Source organism: Lagopus muta, chromosome 7, assembly GCF_023343835.1.
Source record: "Lagopus muta isolate bLagMut1 chromosome 7, bLagMut1 primary, whole genome shotgun sequence".
Classification (NCBI taxonomy): Eukaryota; Metazoa; Chordata; class Aves; order Galliformes; family Phasianidae; genus Lagopus; species Lagopus muta.
This window is the reverse complement of record NC_064439.1, coordinates 7,997,817-8,017,429: the sequence shown is the minus strand read 5'-3', so window position 1 is coordinate 8,017,429 and position 19,613 is coordinate 7,997,817. Positions and strand designations below refer to the sequence as shown.

General features: G+C 43.2%; 1 long non-coding RNA gene across 2 annotated transcripts in view; it reads left to right on the top strand.

Annotated features, from left to right (window-relative positions):
• Window positions 1–1,077: 1,077 nt before the first annotated feature.
• Window positions 1,078–19,613, top strand: part of LOC125696286 (uncharacterized) — a 29,972-nt gene continuing 11,436 nt past the window's right edge. Inside the window, exons 1-3 of one of the 2 annotated variants that reach the window (XR_007378265.1) lie at window positions 1,078–1,186; window positions 2,329–2,469; window positions 17,706–17,823. This is a non-coding gene — a long non-coding RNA (uncharacterized LOC125696286). Of the gene's footprint in view, window positions 1,187–2,328; window positions 2,470–9,740; window positions 17,824–19,613 lie in introns of those variants that run through there. The other variant, XR_007378264.1, reaches the window with a different exon arrangement.

Sequence of the window (19,613 nt, the reverse complement as noted above, 5' to 3'; positions counted from 1 at the left end):
GGTGCCTGCTTCTCTCTGACTGCAGCAAAAGCTTTTACTTTCTGCACCCAGAAGTAAATTCTAAAGTAGTCTAGATTGAAGCTTCGAGGTCAGAGAGCAGCTGTATGTTTATACCTTGCTATAATGCAGTACAGTCAGAAGGTCCAGCAACCACCCAGATTTCAGTCTGGTCAGGTTGGTTTGTGAGTTGCCTCACAGTGTCAGGGCTTGGTGGCATTAGTAAAGATGAGATTGATACCTTCATTGCAGAGGTTCAGAAATTGTGATTGCAAAAAGACCTCCTGACAAACAGGCATTAACTGCAATATCTGCAATGTTACTTGTTTCTTACGTCCCACATATGGTGAGGGAGAAACAAACAAGGAATTAAGAATGATACCTCAATCTGGGGAAACAGGAGACATAAGCACAAAATTTCTGAAGATAAAATGGTTTTATATTCCATCTTAGATGCTAAAATGGTTTTGCATCCATCTTAGAAGCTATCAGTCTTCTCATCAGCCAATCTTGGCATCTGTTGAACTGCATACGTATTTACTCTTCCCAGATTCACTAAAGGAATCTCAGTTAGAAAAATGAAGCAGGCATCTATCTCCTGCTTTTGAATTATTAGCACAAAGATTTGTTGTTACAAAGAGAACTTGCCCCTCTTTTTTAAGATTAGAAATTCTGCTGGCTTTGCTGTTTTGTGGTTAGCTGGTTGCTTGTGTCTGTGTGTGGAAATCTTTGTTCTCGTGGTGTTGTTTCTCTGGAATGCTATGAGCAGTTGTTTTTGTTTGCTCATACTTGGGTGGAGCTAACTATCTAATTGGGTAAATATTTGCAATGTTATGCTTGCATGCACAGAAGACAAAGAGGGCCTGATTCCTACTGACACAAATGGCCTTTTACACTGGCCTGGCAATGTAAAGGCCATAAAATTGATAACTATGAGCCCACTTCTTGTGGTCACACCATGTAAAGTGGATTTAATATAAATAATTGTCCTGCTCATATTTATTTCCCATTTCAGATGGACTGGTATTTTTTGGATGGGAGGCCTTCTGGTTACAGCCACAAAGGAGGAAACTGTTCCGTGCATTGACTTTGTGTTCAGAAGTGCACAACTTCTCCTAGCCTTAGTAGGACTTGGAGCTTGGCGCTGCTGAAAAGCAAGGCATGTGTTTACCAGCCTGTCTTCCCACATGTGAGTTTTCCACGAATGTTTCCCAAGTGAACGTTAAGGCCAGATAAATGAGTCCGAATACCTGAAGCTGCTTTGAAAATTAGAATTTGCTGGTGCTCATGAAAGGCATGATTATATAAGTGATAAATATGGTGTTTCAACCGTACCAGGTGTCTGCTACATGTGTTATTATAAGCAAATCTACAAAGTTCACTGTAAAGATCTAAGATCTACACACTTATGAAGAGATCACAGTGAACACTTAGGACTGATCTACTGTTAACAGATAATTGAGTCTTTCTTTGTACAGGCGTTAATAAAACTGCTTGTGACATAAGGAATAGTGAAACTGAGCTCCACAGCTGACGTGCTGTATAAACCTGACCTCGCTCAGCTTCTGCATAGCTGCAGCTATAAAAGCCTGGAGCTTACTACAAACTGATTTATCCTGCCTAGTCTTGAAAGAATTGCAAAGTCTCCAGGTGCCATTGCTTCATACATGCCTTATGGGGACAATACAAAATGTACTTAGTGCCTTTCTTTAGATCTAATAAAAAACTTTAATATATGAAGGTTTCATTTTATTAAAAATTCTTTTTCTTGTTTGAAATTCTTGCTCACTTATTTGCTTCAAGGTTCAGCTATTTATTCTTGTCTTTAAGAAATAAATAGGAATAATTTAGAGTTTGAACTCCACAGAGCCAAACTGTGATGCTTTTACACTGGATGATATCTTACTGGGTTCATTGTAATTATTCTGCAGAGTCCCTCAGGCTAAGTAAACTTCCCAGGCTGCTTTAAGACTTTTATCATCACACTGTAGCCATTCTTCCTTGTCCTTTACTGTAGGTCCTCAATTTTTGTCTGTCTTATAAAAAATGTGTTGAACCCCAGATTGTTCAAGCATTTATTGATGGAAAGTCTTCCTTACTGGTATCCATGCAGACTTATTCCTGTTGCCTGCCATTCCCCTGTTCCCAGTCTCTGTGTATGCATTCTGTAAAGCATCATGGGGTCTTAGGGACATGATTTAGTGGGCATGGTTGTAATGTATTGATGGTTGGATTTCATGATCTTAGTGGCCTTTTCCAACCTTGATGATTTTATGATTCTGTGATTCTATGACTTGAGACAGATAAAACAGGTTGTTTTGTTGCTTGCAGGTGTATCCTTTCTCTGATCTAGTTCACTTCTCCATACTCCAATGCTGCGTTGGTTGGGATAGGAGCTGCAGAGGACCCTGAAGTTCATTGTGCTGGAGAAGACTCCTCATAGAGCTGGAGCTGTTTTGTCTTCTGTGTTTGGTAAGAATGTCTCACTGTGTTAACCACCAAGCCATGTCACAAATGTGGTGCTGAATAGTTTCCTATGAGCTCACATCTTTCCACTGACAGTAAACACTAACTTTTCTGGCTTTTGGGATCTTTGTAAGCTCCTTTGTAGATACTTGTAAACACATGTTGAGTTTTTCCCTCAGTCAGGTATAAGTGGAATTTATAAAAAGGCACATATTTCTGTTTTATGATTGCTGCATTAATCCTGAACACATCTAGAACTTTATCACTGAGTTACCTTCATGCAGTTGTAAAACCAGGTTAAGATTAATCAGAATATTGAAAGTTGTGAGTAGGGAAGCAAATACCAGACAAGGCAGCAATATTTTTTCATTAAAAAAGGAGGCTAAAAATGATACCAGTTCTCTTCCCCCACGTGATACTTGTTGAAGTACAAATATATATAAACCATCTTCCTCGTGACTTTGAGATTAGTATTACTAATCCTGTTTCTCTGAAGTGTTTTTCCTGCTTCTTGTAAGCAAACAGACTGTAGCTATAGGACAGCAGCACCTAATCCTCACCTTCTGTCAGCCACCCACGGAAACGTGTTCCTTCTTCAGGTCTTACCTTTTCCCTGGGTGCTGCAATTAATCACGTTGGTGAGGTGCGTGTGAGTGGCCAATGACATTTCCCTCTGTCCTTCAAACTCTTATCCCATCATCACTGTGTTTTCTGAATATTTCTGTCTGTTTTTGCCAGCAGATTTGGGCATATCTTTCTAGCTCTGTTTATGTTTGTTTCATTGGCACTGCTGTGATTTCTCATCTGACCTGGGTGAGCAGAATTTGCCATGTTGTTTGGTTTTGGGGTATTACCAAAGACTCATTTAGTGGCAAAGGTGCTTTCAAGATATTGTGAAAAGAGTGTGTCCCTTTCTGCTTCAGCTCACCTATCTGCACCTGCCAAAGCTGAGTCTTGCCTATTTACAAGATAAACTTTGTCACGAGTATCTGATATTTGAACTGGCAGCAATCAGAAATGTCTGACTGCTCCATGACTTTCTCCATGAGCAAAAGTTAAATTTATACCTGAATTTTGTAGCACACGTTTAAAGTCCACAGCCTAATTTGCTGAGAGAGGTCATTAACTTTGTGTTGTATTAGGAAATACTCTTTACCAATTCATTTCAATGCAAAAGAAAACAAAACGGATTTGTTCCAAAAGATTCATTCATGAAAAAATTGAGTTGAATGAAAAAGGAAATGTACAGTATTTTTTTAAAAAATGTATCTGGTATGAGTGCTTCAGACTAGACTGTGCATTTTACAGATAGCTACTAATTGCACTGATCATTGAGATGTGTGATAAACACTGTAAGAGTTATTGGCATATCTGTAATGTTTCCTTCTGCATAATATATCTGCACTCTCCATAGAAATAATGCCTACTGCTGTTTCATGTTCAAGATGAAATATGTCCATCAATATATTTCCCAGGGGAAAAGAGAGAACAAGGGCAGGGAGAAGGTTGCTCTGCAAATACACTCCTTATGAGGAGCAAAGTTGCAGGGGAGCTTGTCTGTAGCTCTTCCCAAGCAGTGGAGCGTGTCATTGCTTTTGCAATAAACCTTTCTTCAGGAACAGATAGAAAACAACTGAAAAACAATTAAAAACTTAATTTGATGTAATACTGTCCATAAAACAACTTTACTCAAGACTTTTTGAAAGACTGCTGTTCAGTGTGAAAAAAGACTGCCAGAAGTCCAAGGAGAACAGAGAATATTTATGACAGGAGAAATACAATTCCACTTTTACCCTGGAGGAATGGCTTGGTGAGATGTAATGCTTAACCCAAGCGTGAGGAAAATAATTTGGACCTACAATCTAGGTAATGATGTTCAACAAAACTGTTACAAAGACTTCTTTACTGCCCAAATGATACCCAACAGAATGAATGGCTTGGGAGCCTGTGGTGACCTAACCCACAGCTGCAGAGTTGGTCAGTCCTATCTTTGGAAAAGCTTGGATCGGTACCGAGATATGAAATGTTTAGTTCACATTTTTTACACAGATTTGTTTCCTTTAGCAAAAATCTTGTTTGACTTATCTCGTGTTTTTCTTTACAACACCTAGCAACGTCAGGAACAACACTTTATGCTACACTGGATCTGTTTAGAACAGATCCACTGACTCAACTAGTCAGAGGAACAAAAGGCAAAATGTTGTTCTTTATTCCAATCTAACACATGTAAAAATCACCTTTCTGGGCCCACAGTCCCATATAGGTGTCAACACATGATTACAGAACAAAAGAAAATACAGCAAACCTTAATATGTATGCTTGGATTAGCTATCTAACAGTGCTGCTAGTGACCTAATCTGCTTCTAGCTGCATTTAATTTTTTTTTTCCCCCAAACTGCCTTAGCCATAGCTGTTTCAGACTGATTTCCTGATAGCTTTCCTCCTTTAGTAATGCCACTTGATACTTAGACTGTTGGGAAGACTGAAATGGGGAAGATGCAAAACTGGCTAAAATTCACTTTCCTCACAATGTGTCAAATTATGCTGGATATACTGTTCTTCTGTAACCCCATCACATAGCATCTCTTTGCTTTTTAAACCAGCAAACAATAACTCGTGCCTTAAACAAGCTACTTCATTATCTTTTTGTTCTTTTTCTTAATGAACTTTGGTTATCACTGGTACTCATTAAAACATTTTCCTTGCAGCTCAAAAACTGAATGGACACTTTGTAGTCAGTTGTCTATAATTCCACTATGGAAATCAATTCTCTGTTACCTATGCGTGGGTTGCCTGGGTTATGTATTAACCAGGCTGGGATGTGGTGACCTCTGTTTGCATACTATGTGAAAACTTGACTTCAGACCAGGAGGCTGCATTGACTGAAGTAGAGGGGTGCAGGAACATCTGTCACATCCATGGCTCCAGGCAGCAGGCTGCCTTCATCACAGAGCTTTGAGCTTCCATGTATTTCTGGCTGTTGGCTCCAGCAAAACGTCCTACTTTTTCACCATCAGCAGCAAACATGGGTTGCCTGAGCATTACTTGTATTTACTTTAAGTTGGTAGAAGATGGGGAGTTTAGGTCTTAATGCAGACTGTCAGTTCAAATGTTTAGATGTCATCAACTTTTAATGATTTTTACTCATGTATTGTCTCCGTATCTTGTACTGGAAATAGTGCAGTCAGCAGGAACATGTGATCAACCCTCTGTACTCAGCACTGGTGAGGCTGCATGTTGAGTGTTGGGTTCAGTTTTGGGCCCCTCACTACAAGAAGGCATTGAGGCCCTGGAGTGTGTCCAGAGAAGTGTATTGGAGCTGAGAGGGGACAGGAGCATAAGTCTGAGGGGGAGATGCTGGGGGAACTGGGATGATTCAGTCTGGAGAAGAGGAGGTTCAGCGGAGACCTTATTGCCTTCTATAGCTCCCTGAAAGGAGGTTGTGGTGAGGTGAGGGTTGGCCTCCACTCCCAGGTAACTGATAGGATGAGAGGGAGTGGCCATAAGTTGTGCCAGGAGAGGTTCAGGTTGGATATTAGAAAATATTTCTTTTCAGAAAGAGTGGTGATGCAGTGGCACAGGCTGCCCAGGGAGGTGATGGAGTCACTGTCCCTCGAGGTGTTCCAGAACCATGGAGATGTGGCACTGAGGGATATGGTCAGTGGGCATGGTTAGGATGGGCTGATGGCTGGACTAGATGATCTTAGAGCTCTTTTCCAACCTATGATTTTCTGATCTCCTCCATTTTCAGGAATATTTGTGCTAGCAGCTTTTTGAATTTCAGACTCCTCCAAATTCCTGTGCCTCTTTGGGAAGGCAGTGCTGTCTGCACCACTTGGGAGTGCTTGCTGCCTTGCAGAACCAAGTCCCAGGGGTTCAATCCTGTACACTTTGTGTCTTTGGCCATTGACCTCGATGTGACAATTTGAATCCCGAGGTCACAGAATTGTTTCTCCCATTGAATTACTGCTCCTGGCTTTTAGGATATTTCCCCATGCTCTTGCACATCCAAAAACTGTTTATTTCCCCATGTGTGCTTCTGGCAACCCATATTCCTAGATGACTTATTTTAGCAGGAGTCAGATGCTTACAACAGTGAGAGGTTCGTACTGGTTCTTTCTGGTTTAGAGAGCTGACACTAGTGTAATGAGGCAGCAGCAACAGCTCAAGCCCTGGCTGAGCTGGCTTCTGTCCTTCAGGAACCACCCCCCAGCAGTGTGTCCCCAAGGGGATGGAGTCCCACAGATGTGTGTCTGTGGACAGAACTGACCCCAAGGCTGGCCAGCAAGCACAGCCAGTGATGGGAGAGGAGAGCTGCTATGTTTAACTTAATGGTGGAGGAACAAGGATACACCTTTCACAGCTTAGTCTGGTACTGAATCACATTAAGGCATGCTTTCCTCTGTAGTTTTATCTTACTCAGCTAAAAGTTGTAAGGGTGTGACAGATCAGCAGAGGTCAGGTGAGACTGCATGGAAAGGGAGGAGTTGCTCTCGTTTAGGTGTTTTTCCCCCCTCCCCTCCCCCCATACCAAATAGACAGCACTTTTAATAGCTAGACTCACCTGTGCTTTTTTAATAATAGGTTGCTAGAGTGCTCAGCTTGTTCAGTAATTACAGCCAGCACCAAAGTCATAACGTGGAGCGTGGGGTGAGGTCTTAATGAATATCGTTGCTTGCCTCCAAGTACAGCTCTGTGCAGCTTCTGAGCGCATGGCTTCCTCTGGGATGTGCTGTTATCAGGTAGCACAGGGTGAGTATGTGGCAGCTGGGGACAGTAAGTGTTCAGGTGGCTCTATTGGATCATGGCAGTTGTGCAGGTTCAGGAAATCAGAACTCGATCTTTATTAGTCACTTTTAACATCTGAGAGCTCAGTGTGTTTCTGTATTGAAGCTGATATACCCAGCAACGTGCTGAGGCAGTGATTTTTATCACTCACAGGGAAAAAAAGCCGAGTACTGACTTAGCAACATCCAAACCTGCAGAACCTAAGCAATTTTTTTGTTTTTTTTACGATCCGAGGACAGTCTTGTTCTCACTTGGCACCAAATAGACACAGATGATGAGACTGTAACATATAACACACAGAAGAATTTCTTCTAGCTCTCTTCAACAGATTCTGACTTCTGCAACCTACAACAGTACGTTGTTTTCAAAGGTGGAGAAAGGGATAGAGCAAATTACTGGAAGGAAACCTATTGCATATGAAGCCATTTCTGCTCATAAAGTTGCTAAACCTCGGGTTGCCTGAAGTTTGGAAAGTGGAAGGGCAAACTGAAACCTCTGTTTGGTCTGGGCTGGCTGTGTTCTGCAGTCTGCATAGCGCCCACGTTCTCTGGACACCGTGAGTAGTTGCTTAAGATTAAAATCATAGACAGTGGCTGTTCCCAGGCTGTCCCACAGTCAGTAACCAATAATAAAAAATATTTAGTGAAAGAAAAAGTTCGGGTAAATGTTATTTGAGAATGTGAACAACAGGAAGGAAAAAAAGGTGGAAATTCAGAGGGAAAAATGACAAGCAATAGAAAATATGTATTTTTCAAGATCTACAGTGGAGTGAGAATGTTCCCTGGGGTGGAATACTATTTGGTTTTAAAAGTAGACTGAGTAGGAGGCTGGAAAATGCTATGCTAGAAAGGATCCCACGTTTTCATCTGTTGACCCACTAACCTTTTCTTTACAACATCTGTTATCAGGAGTGCTTTGCAAAGTTTTTGTTTGTTTTTCTTTTTTGTTTCATCAGAAATTGTTCTACACAGATCTGACTTGTCTGTTTTCCCAGCAGAGATATGCCAGGACATCCAGAGTCATAGGGATTACCCAATATTTGCCTGTGTTGGCAGTAAATACTGGCAGTAGGGAACTCCCTTTTTGGCCGTGTAGGTTGCTCTCGTCATATCTTCCAGTTTGAGAATTGCAGTAGAGGTAGAGAATAGCTACAGAGATCCAGAAAAAAGAACCCTGAGGCATTAAGTTCCACTCTTACACCAGTGTTAATCTGAAGTGGATCTCATTACATGGCTCTAATTTTAAAGAATTATACCTGAAATGGAAACATTAGAGATACTATGGATAGGCAGTGTGCTCTCTGCTCTGCTAAATGGATTTACTGTGCTAATTCTGATGGAATTTCACTTCAGCAGATAATCAGAATTACTGATAGAAGAGTTCAGAGTAAGTAGGAGAAAGTACAGCAGTTAATTACAGTGATGTTAAAAATAGATTATGTGGGAATGAGAATGCTTTCCAGTAGATGAAAGTGTGAAAGTCAGAACATGGTGCACAGCTTTTCACCTCCAAGTATAAAAGTCACCAAGAAATGTCCCATTGCCTCACCAAGGATGGGTGTTACCTACACGGAAGTGGCTGCTTTGCCATCAGAGTGGCTGCCTCCCAGCTGGTGATTCCTTCCAGAAAAAGACTCAGGAAACAATCCAGGAAAGCTTTCCCTCTATTTGGTGTATGCACTATGTAATTGGAAGGTTGTGATCACAAAAGCATAGAATCATAAAACGGTTTGTGTTGGAAGGGATCTCAACGATCATCCAGTTCCAACACCTGCCATGGGCAGAGTTGCCACCCACTGAACCAGAAATTAGATGAGGCTGCCCAGGCCCCATCCATCCTGGCCTTGAGCACCTGCAGGGATGGGGCATCCACAGCTTCTCCGGGCAGCTCTTGTACCAGCACCTCACTCTGTAGGTGCTGAATGTAGTCATATACCTACACAAAATAAGGAAGATGAACTCCTTGAAGGGGCTAATTTAGAACTGGCCTCCTGGTAATCTTTTAGCTGGAGTAACTACATAGATTGGAAGAGTTGAGAAAGGCATCGGGCTTTGTACTTCTGACTGTCATTGCAAAGCAGCCAGAAATAAAGAGTGGAACGAGAAGCGTTTAACTGCAATGTCTGAAGGCTTCAATTATCAATGAAGCTAACCTGATAGCTCTGGTGCTCCCGTGGTTCATGATGAGAGAATGAGGAACCTCCAGAGCCCTGGAACACTGTTCTGTGCCAATCTCAGAGCTGCCTTCAGCTCCGTGCTTGGTAATCTGTTAGCGATTCCAAAGCTGTTCTCCTTCTCTTTCTTAACACTTCAAAGGAGAAAGAATTCAGCATTTTCCCATTCTGTGCTGTGGCTGTGGCACAGACATATGTCTTGTACCTTGCAGCTAATGTGTACCTTGCACTGTCACAGGGTGCAAGAAAGATAAATACCCACTGATAACCATAGCATCTTCTTTTTTAAACCTCCTAAGTGCTCTGCTGACACAGTCCCACCTTTCACCTGCTTGGCTGCAAACACTCAGTCCCCCATATGTGCATGCATTGCCCCACCAGCCAGCAGCTGGTCCAGCCCCAGCTACCTTTTGTCTTTCTGTTTTAAATCTCAGTCTGTTTTTGAGGATGAAAAATTATCCTCTGCTTCAATTTCCTCTTGCTGGTGCTGGAATTAATTGTTAGTTGCATTCCTTGTGGGGAATGTAATGAAAATATGACTATAATATACTTATAGTGTGATTTGTGGTTACCAGTGGAAATATTTAATGATCTTTTTGTACACATGGAATAATTGCTTCTTCTGTATCACAATAATGGACTGCAATACAATTACACTCTTGTTCTTCTTCGTATAAGAAATAAGCACATGAGTGGAACAGAATCTGAAAAGCAGAATGCCCCTCATATCTCTCCAATATCCATCTGCTCACTGGAGATTCTGCACTCTTTTGAATAACACAGACTCTTATAATCAACGTGATTGTGCAGCTTTAAGATAAACAATTCATAAGATAGCTAAAGTTCATTTTCATAACAAAACTAGGCATTAAGGAGTCATTCCTGAGGCTTTCCCTAAAGGTAAAGGCTCAGAGGAATGCAATACATTGCAGATAAATCCTCCTCATATAAAGCAATATATCCTCAGTTGCACGGAGATGAGCAACACTCACTTTCTCTAACAAACTTCTGCTGTGAGCTGCCTCTGAACAAGGTGTTCCTGCCTTATGAGAGCTCATTGCCCATATGTTAAACCACAGACTTTTCATTTTTTCATTTGGCAGGAGAAGGAAGGGGTTAAAAGGCAAGGAGCAATCATGTGCTGGCTTTAGGAAAAAGCAAGTTGTGCAGAAAGTTGATGAGAAGTGAAAATCGCTGAGGAAGTGATTTTTTAGGGAAGGAAATGTGATGTTTGCAGACAGGAGCACTCAGTCTCCTTCTCCTGCTGTGGAGTGTGGGTGAGAGCAGTCCCATGGGCGGGCCTGGTAGGGCTGGAGATGTTATTCTGTGCCACAGAGATGGAAAAAGGATCAGAGAAAGGGTCCCAGGTGTAGAAAGGAAGGACGGAATGCGCCCCAATGTTGGATTCCTTGGCACAACATTTGCTAGTGCAACCCTACTGAGCTGCCAAGCACCATGACTTGCACGTATGTCACCCCTCTGGCACAATTACAGCTGTGTGACTCATTCTAAGGCATCCTCAGAGCAAGGATTGTGGAGAACACTTCTTCAATTTGGGGAATGGCTGAAGATAGAATGGAGTGCAGTTAGCACATCAATTAAAAAGCAGCTGGCAACACACAGTACAACAAACAGAGGGTAAGTTAAGCTGTCACCTTACAGTAAGCTGGTGGTCAGAGAGCCCTTTGATGCCAACCTTCCACCCTTTCAGCGTTTGGTGAGAGCGATGTATCAGCCATGAGGCGTTTGCACTGCCCTGCTGCTGGGACCCATCACTCTAACAGGTTTAGTGGCCGACATTTTTGTGTTGCTATGTTGCTGTGATGCATTGCTTTATGACTTTTAAGCTGCAGTTGTGCATTTCTTCATAAAATATTGACTTCAAGCCTGGGACAGTTCTCTTAAAACAGGAGATGTGGATGCTGCCTCAGCCTGCCTTGTGCCATTCAGCACTGGCTGGATCTGGGCAAGCAGGCAGTGCTGCAAACCAGGAGCAGCAGTGCTTTGTTCCCATCCCACGCTGGTACAAGTGACTATGTAGGTCAGTGAGCAGGGATGAATCATGTCATGTGGCCTGTACAAATGCAGAACCATGTTCTTTGTGTAGAGACACATGCGGATTCCTAGGGAGAGCTGCTGGGGGCTGGGGCTCACAGGGTGTTCTCCATCTAAGTGCATAGCATGAAGAGAGTTGCAGAATGGTTTGGTTGGATGGGACCTCAATGCCCATCCAGTGCCAACCCCTGTTTTGGGCAAGGCTGCCTCTCCACAGAATACATTGCCCAAAACCCCCTCTGGCCTAGCCTGATGTGTGGCCCTACGAGTCTCTTGCCAGGGGCAGATAGAAAGCAGGATCTGCTCCCAAACAACATAAGCACTCTTCTTAAGTGCTTTTTCCCTGTTAATTGCTTTATAACCAGTTATGATTACCCAGTAATGATTCCTGGGTCTAATGATAGGAAGTATTCATTAGCACATGGGCAAGGGAGCAGTTCCCCAGAGCACATGCATTTAGCAAAGGGGAATATTTGAGACTTGCAAGTTTCCAGAACAGGAAACTGAAATTTTAGGATCTAATACAGCAACCAATTCTCCATTACCATCAGCTGCCACAGTCTAGAGGAAGACACAGAGGGAATCAAGTATGCATAATGCAAACTCACATAATTATAACACTATCAACCTGACTTTAGCCACTTGGCTTGGAAACAATTGCCCCCAAATATTGGCCTTTGACTGTAGAAAAGAAATACTCTCGGGAGAAACTTTCATTTAGATAGCAAATTAGAGGCATAAATTAAAAAAGAAAAGCAAATCACTTAGAAAGTAGCTACCCCTGGTGTAATGCAACGAATATCAGCAAGCTCTGCTTCAGGGCTGAGAATGCTGTGTGCTAAATCAGCATCAAAATGGAGCATGGGGGGCTACTGTCGTGTTGATGGTTTTCCTAGAATGATCTAAGTCTAAAACCTCTGAAATTAACAGTCAAATAAACAGAAAAGGGCACAGAAGGTGCTTCCAATCTGTTCTTAAAACACAAAATCGAAGTCATGCCTTTAAGCACGCCCTTCCTCCCGTGTGATGCTGGCCAGACAGATGGACTTACACTGCACTTCCAGATCAATGCATTTAAAGAGTCCAAAATCAGGAGGTTTTACAAAAAAGTAGCCAGCCTCTGCCTGACCTCAACAACTAAGTGTTGTCCAGTTGTCTGTAGCTCAAGCATTGCGAGCACCTTTTCTAGTCCAAGTAACAGGAGGATGATTTGTGGGACTGCAGGCAATTATTCCAGTCTTCAGTTTCAAGATGCTGTTGACTTTTACCTCTGACACACTGGAAAGATTGAAGTGTTTCACAATAGCAGCGTCCCAGGAAAACATTTCTCAGTCAGACTGATGGGGACACCCATTCCAAGAGGAGAAGATGTTCAATTGTGTAAATGCAGAGAAAATGAGGAAAAGAAAGGTATTGTCTGCCATTATTATTAGCTGAAGACCCAGAAGAATTTCTGCAGATGGCAGATAGCATTGCCAGTTTCCAGAACCTAGTGGCTTTTCTTCAGATTTGTTTTGTCTTCGGGGAAACGTGCAACATTTAGCAATTAGATGTTGATCCAACTATGAAACAAGGTCAAGGGAATCTTTTACAGTATTACAGCTATTTTTTCTCCCTAACAAACTGATTTTAGAGAGTATGTCTGTGCGCCTTGTGCTGTGGCAACAGTGGGGGAAAAAGTTTATCACTGCAAAGTTCACAGCTTAAAATGCAGAAAAAGCCTTTACCAGATCCCAGAGAAATAGGGGATGTGGATAACGGTGGGGCTTCCCAGAGAGCCCAGGCAGTAGGGGAGAGGTGCTGCTCTTGCTTCATGAATTCCTAATAATTTCACTGGGATTCTGCAGATAAACTTCCTGCTTGAGTTCATCCTCCCAAAGACAGAAGGCTGCTGGTGGTGATACTCTGCAACTTAGGGATGTTTTTGTTACGCCTTACTCCTGCATGGTTTCATAGATTAGGCAGTACAGTCAGTGACTGAGAGCTCTTCTTTTACACTGCTACTTCATTTCATATAATCTCACTTAGAATCATAGAATCATGGAGTAGGAAAAGACCACTAAGATCACCCAGTCCAACCATCGACCCATCCCCACCATGCCACTAAACCACGTCCCTCAGTGCCACATCTCCATTGTTCTGGAGTACACCCAGGGTTGGGGACTCCACCACCTCCCTGGCAGCCTGTGCCACTGCATCACCACTCTTTGGCAGAATAAATTGTTCCTAATATCCAGCCTGGACCTCCCCTGAAGCAACTTGAGGCCATTACCTCTTGTCACACTCGACCATTCTTCTTTCCTTTGCACAACAATAATAATAGTAGTATAATGATAGTAATAATAATAATAATAAAAAATCCCATTTCCCTGCTGTCAAGAAGGATGCAAGACTTAAACATATGTCCACCACACTGCAATAAAAATTGATTTGAACTGAGCTGAAAGCCGATAAGTAATAAGGATTTGTTGGCTTGCATCGGTTTTTGTCTGACAGCAACAGAAGATAGCATCAAGCAGCATGTGCTGAAATACACTGTTACAAACTGCATTGGAGGAAAAATGAAGTGGTGGTCAGTGAGGGTGCACCTAGGACCCTGCAGATTGGGATGGGGCTGGGATGCCTGCAGGGCAGGGATGGAAAGGAAGGGTGGAAACGGAGAGAAACTGAGAGCTGAGGAGAAAGGTGAACTTCTGCCTACATCTCCAGCCTCCTGCCCACGCACTGGGAGCCCTGCAGAACCACAAGGCATGTTGGCATGGGCAAAGCCCAAGGATTTGAACCGAGGAACCATATTCTGTTGTCAGCAGCTTTTCTTTGGACTCAGGAACTCCGCAGTGAGTTTTGCAATCTGATTCTGCAGGGAGAAGCTCACTTTGGTAGGTCAGGGGTGGGCTCCTCAAGGGCCTGAAGATGTCACATCATGCCATGTCCAACACTGCTGAAGTCCACATCTGGATCAGGTTTTAGCTCCCACAGAAGATAAAAAAACAGTAAACGCTTTGAGCTCTGCAGTCACAGATTTCTTCCCCCCCTGTTACCACAACATAAGGCACATTTGCATGTTCTCTAAAACTAGGTATTTAGGAATTAGAGAGAAAAAAAAAACAAAATAGAAAGGAAAACCCCATGATCTCCCCAGTGCTGTGGTGATGTTCTGAGCCCAGCACATATGATAACAATGCATATCTTCCAGTCAACTTGTTCTCTCTCCCCGTGCCCACACTGCGTCCAAGGGGAATGTCCTGTATGTGGTGGATGAGTGCTCTATGGTCCCATATGTGTGCTGGATTGGGCTACATCTCATCTATGCAGCTGGATGGGAGCTGCATTTATGGAAGCTTCTCCATCCTCTTCCCACAGGAAGCAGGGACAACAGCTGTGGCAAAAGGGTAAAGCCATGTTAATCTTGGGTTTATGATTGCTTTTTATTTTCTGTTCTCTCTGCACACCAAAGCTCATAAAAATGCTATGGGAATCCGTGTATTATCTTGGAAATGGAGTGTTGGATCAACCCCTGAATTGTCTTATTGTGTTCAAGACCATGGCCAACAAACCAATGGCTTCCTCAGCGCTCAGCTGCTGTCATTCCTGTGATCACAGCCTGCATCATCCTGTCCTTGGATTTATCTCATTGCTCCCCAGCTGTGCTGTGTGTGGCTGTGTCCCATCACACTTGTTCTTTGTGGAGCAACCTCCTGGGAGCCTTCCTTATGTACATCTTGGGGAACCACCAGACTACCGCTGCCCAGAGGTAGACTTTCTGGTGGAACAGCGTAGAACAATACAATCACTAAATCATTAAGTCTGAAAAAGATCTCTAAGATTATCTAGTCCAACCATCAGCCCATTGCCACCATGCCCATTATCCATGTCCCTCAGTGCCACCACGTCCTTGGGCAGCATATTCTAGTGCATTACCACTCTTCCAGAGAAGAGTTTTTTCCTAATATCCAAATGGAACCTCCCCAGATGCAACTTAAGGCCATTACTTCTTATTCTAGTTTGTTGAACACTTTTTTTTTTTTTAAACACTTTAAAAACACTTCTGTGAAGATCTGAGTTATCTTTTGTGGTCTGTTGGAGCCCTCTGCCTTGGTTTTGCTCGTTCCCATGTTTGCTTCATTTTTGCAGTTGGACATACATCAGTTTATTAACAAACTCATATGGACAACTTAGCATTCAGGAGCTGATGTTGCTGATTCTTTCCTAATTTTTACAAAAGTAGCCAATGTGGTTTTGTAATCTTAAGCATCTGTTCCAGATGGCTTGGCTGGCTCAGTTAATACTATATTACAAATGTGTGTAGTGTTTTTTCTAATGTACAGAGACTTGATCAACTGGAGTCATGGCAAAAAATCTCAGCACAGAAATGCCTTAGGAGCATATTCTCTTTTAAAGCAAATGTAATATGGACTAATATTGATGAGACTGCTCTGTACCAATGAAGGTCAGGAGAAGGATTTTGTGCTGGCAGCAGTGATGCGCTCGGGAAGACAAGGAAGCTGTCAGACAAACTGTGTTCTAAAAGGTGCTGGTTACCAAGTGGAATTTCACCAGTTTGGGCAAGTGTTGGGCTGGGCTCCTCCAGGACACAGTCTTGCAGTGTGGCCCAAGTATTTTCTTTTTGCCTTTCCAGAGTGAAGTGTTTGGTTTTTTTTTTCTGGGTGAGTTCCCATTTCAGCTCTTAACAATTTCAAGTGGCACAAAGCAAAGTGTCAAATAAAACTGGAATGTTTCTGTGCGTCACAGTCCAAATTTTGAATAACAAACTCCAACACAAAAACCTTACCCCATCTCAGCATCCTCGCCCCAGCTCAACGTCCTCACCCCATCTCAGCATCCTCATCCAGACTCAGTATCCTCACCCCAGTGTGCCCACAGCCATCACTGCTCCCGCTGGGAGCTGGAAGCTGCTCCGTGCTGCCTGCTCATTTGTCCTATTCTCTGGGCTTGGCAGGTGGCATTTTTGCTCAGTGATTCATTCCCTGGCATATGCATTTATCTGGGCTGACATTTTAATCATGCAAATAAGGATCTCCTTAATGAAGAAAAAAATTAATTTCACAACTGTTGCTACAAACACAGTGACAGTCCTGCTAATGTCATTACATTCATAATACAATCAGTGGCTTTTCCATAATTACTATAAACTGGTGCACTTAGCAGCAGAGTAAAGGTTACACAAAGAGCTGCACGACTCCTCTTGTTCACTCTGGTTTTATCAAGAATGTTTGGCACTCCTCTTATGCCCCTTTGAAATCTTTTGGTTATCGCTGCCTCATTGCTTGTACTGCAGATGGCTTTGCCTTTGTCGGAGGCACAGACAAAATAAGTGGCACAGAGACAACTCCTCCATGACCTTTATTGCTCCTTGTCTTTCAGATCCCAGCGTGCAGAGTAAACAAGGTGACTCATTCTCTTCTGGTAAATAGCTGCCTCCCAAGGTTTTGCTGCTGACAGGATTTTTTGTTTTTTTAACTGCACCCAAAGAGCAGAGGGATGTGAGCTATGAACCACATAGGTAAACTCTGCCTCTGAGTCCTTATAGGCTCAGTAGCCATAAGGAGAAAAAGCATTTTATAGTCAAAAAGCAGTGAGGATAAATGATTTCCTAATGGGAAAGTGCCTTCTCTCTTCCCTTTTTCCTTAGAGATGCTGTGGGTGAGACCTTAATCCCAGAGACTGGAGGGATTGGAACCAATTGCAAACAGTGTCCATCAGCCTCAAGTGTTTTAGGGCTGGGATTTCACCTTCTTGTTTGAAAACTTATTCCAAAATCAAGCTATCGCTGTTAAGATTGGGGCCACTTTTCACAGACATTTGAGGTTGTTCCTTTAAGGTACAGTATCTAAAAGGGGGCAATAAGAAAGAAGGGGACAGACTCTTTAGCAGGGTCTGTTGTGGTAGGACAAGGGGAAATGGTTTCAAATTATTAAAAGGGAGACTTAGATTGGATATAAGGAAAATGTTTTTTATGAAAAGGGTGGTGAAACAGTGGAACAGGTTGCCCAGAGAGACTGTGGGTGTCCCATCCATGGAGACATTCAAGGTCAGGCTGGATGGTGTTCTGAGCACCTGGTGGAGCTGTAGGTGTGTCCCTGTTCATCGCAGGGGAGTTAGACTAGATGACCTTTAAAGGTTCCTTCCAACTCAAAAGATTCTATGACACTGTTTTATGACACTTCACATGGTAATGTCAGCCTTTCTCTTTCATTTTCACCAGAATGGGAAGAGTTCTCCTGGTGGCAGAAATGCAGGATATACATTGTTCATCTGGCAGAGCTGTCAGGGACTGCAAGTTTGCTGCAAGACCTTTGGAATTTCACAACAGCAAAAGAAAAGTAAGAGAAAACTAAGAGAAGGGAGAAAAAGCACAAAAGGAGGGAAAGAATGAGAGGATATTGCTGGGGAGGTTCTGCTTGTTGGTGGGAAATTTAGAAGCTCTTCCTGGACCACTTTGGCTATCTCTACACTTACTGAGGACATAATATATTTAATTGATGTACCTAAGTTGGAGAAGAGCTGGTGTAAATCATAGAATCATAGAATGATTGAGTTTGGAAAAGACCATTGAGATCGTCAGGTCCAACCACGGCCCACCACCCTGCCCACTAACCATATCCCTAAGATGTAGCATTGCAGCTGCATGGGACAGGTGGAACCTGCATCCTCAGCAGCAGCCCTTGCTGTATCTGACCATGGAGTTTGCATGAGCTTGGTAACAGCTCCATGGAAGAAAAATCCCTGTATGTGCCCATGCTGAGCATGTTCCATGTAGGTTTCTCCTGCTGGGAGAAGGAGCTGGGGCTGGATCACAAGGAGGACAGAAGGGGCTGTCAGGGATGTTCAGAACAGGAGGGAAAGATATTAGGCACTGAGAGGTGGCACTTGGTCGGTCAGCCAGGTGAGGGCATACAACCAGCAGCCATCTGCAGCCTGATGATGAATGCACGTGGGCCAACAGTTGTGCATTCATTGTTCATCTTGCTTGTAATGGACGCACTTTTTGTAAGAGGGAAAAATCTATAAAACACTGCTGTTCAGCACAGATGGTCACTGTCACTGCCTCACTGCCCTGAGAAGATGCATAAACCTGCACTTCAAAAAGATTTTTCCAGTGACACTGTAAAGGCTCAGAATCAGAGGTAAGGCCACAGTGCTGCCCTGCAAGATCTTTTTGTGTCTATCAAAGCGACACCCAAGCCAGGCTATGAAGCCTGTGTTAGTCCTCAGGGCATTTTCTTTGCCATGTTCCTATCCAAGGAACCTGCAGCCCTGGTGGGAGGTTGCACTCCATGTAATAACCAAATGAGTGCTTCGTTTGGCTTCCAAGAACTTGGAATATGCTGTGTCAGTGAGGGATCCCTTGGGGATCCTTTCCCATAGTTTCTTGCTGGTTTGTGAATTGATTTGGGGGTTTTGGGATCAGATATAGGAAACACAGCTGTAGCTTACAGCCCCATCAGCAGGGTCAGCTTCCCTGGCTGGAGGATAGGAGGCAGCAGGGAGAGCACCCATGCACAGAGCAGTGCTTTATGTGCAGTCCCCACAGCCACAGGCACGTTGTAAGCTTTGGGTCCTACCATGAACCACCAGATACAACTTCCTGTGGAGTCAGTGGGAATTCGCCAGCATGAGGAGCACAATGTGATGGAAACAGGAGACACTGCGAGTTCACAGGGGACTTGAATTAAAAGTTTGTTAGGACATAGTCTATATTAGTTAACCACATTCAGATAATCATTTTCCAGGCATTCAAGGCCAGGTTGGATGGGGCCCTGGGCAGCCTCATCTGGTACCAGATCTGGAGGTTGGTGGCCCTGCCTGTGGCAGGGGGTTGGAACTTGATGATCCTTGGGGTCCTTTCCAACTCAATCCATTCTATGATTCTATGATTCTAATCATGATCCAAGTACCTAGTAATTTCCATGACAGCAACGTGATCAATGTCTGGCACATGTTGGTATCCAGCCTTTGTGTTAGTAAGAAATCTGTGTCTGGGTTTCAAAAGCATGTTTCCAAACCTTTACTTGGAGTGGTCTGAATAGAAGTAAATGTGCTTCCATAGAGCACATTAAAAACATACAGAAGATGTTTATGTCCAAGCTTGAGCCGCTGGTCTCACTTCCAG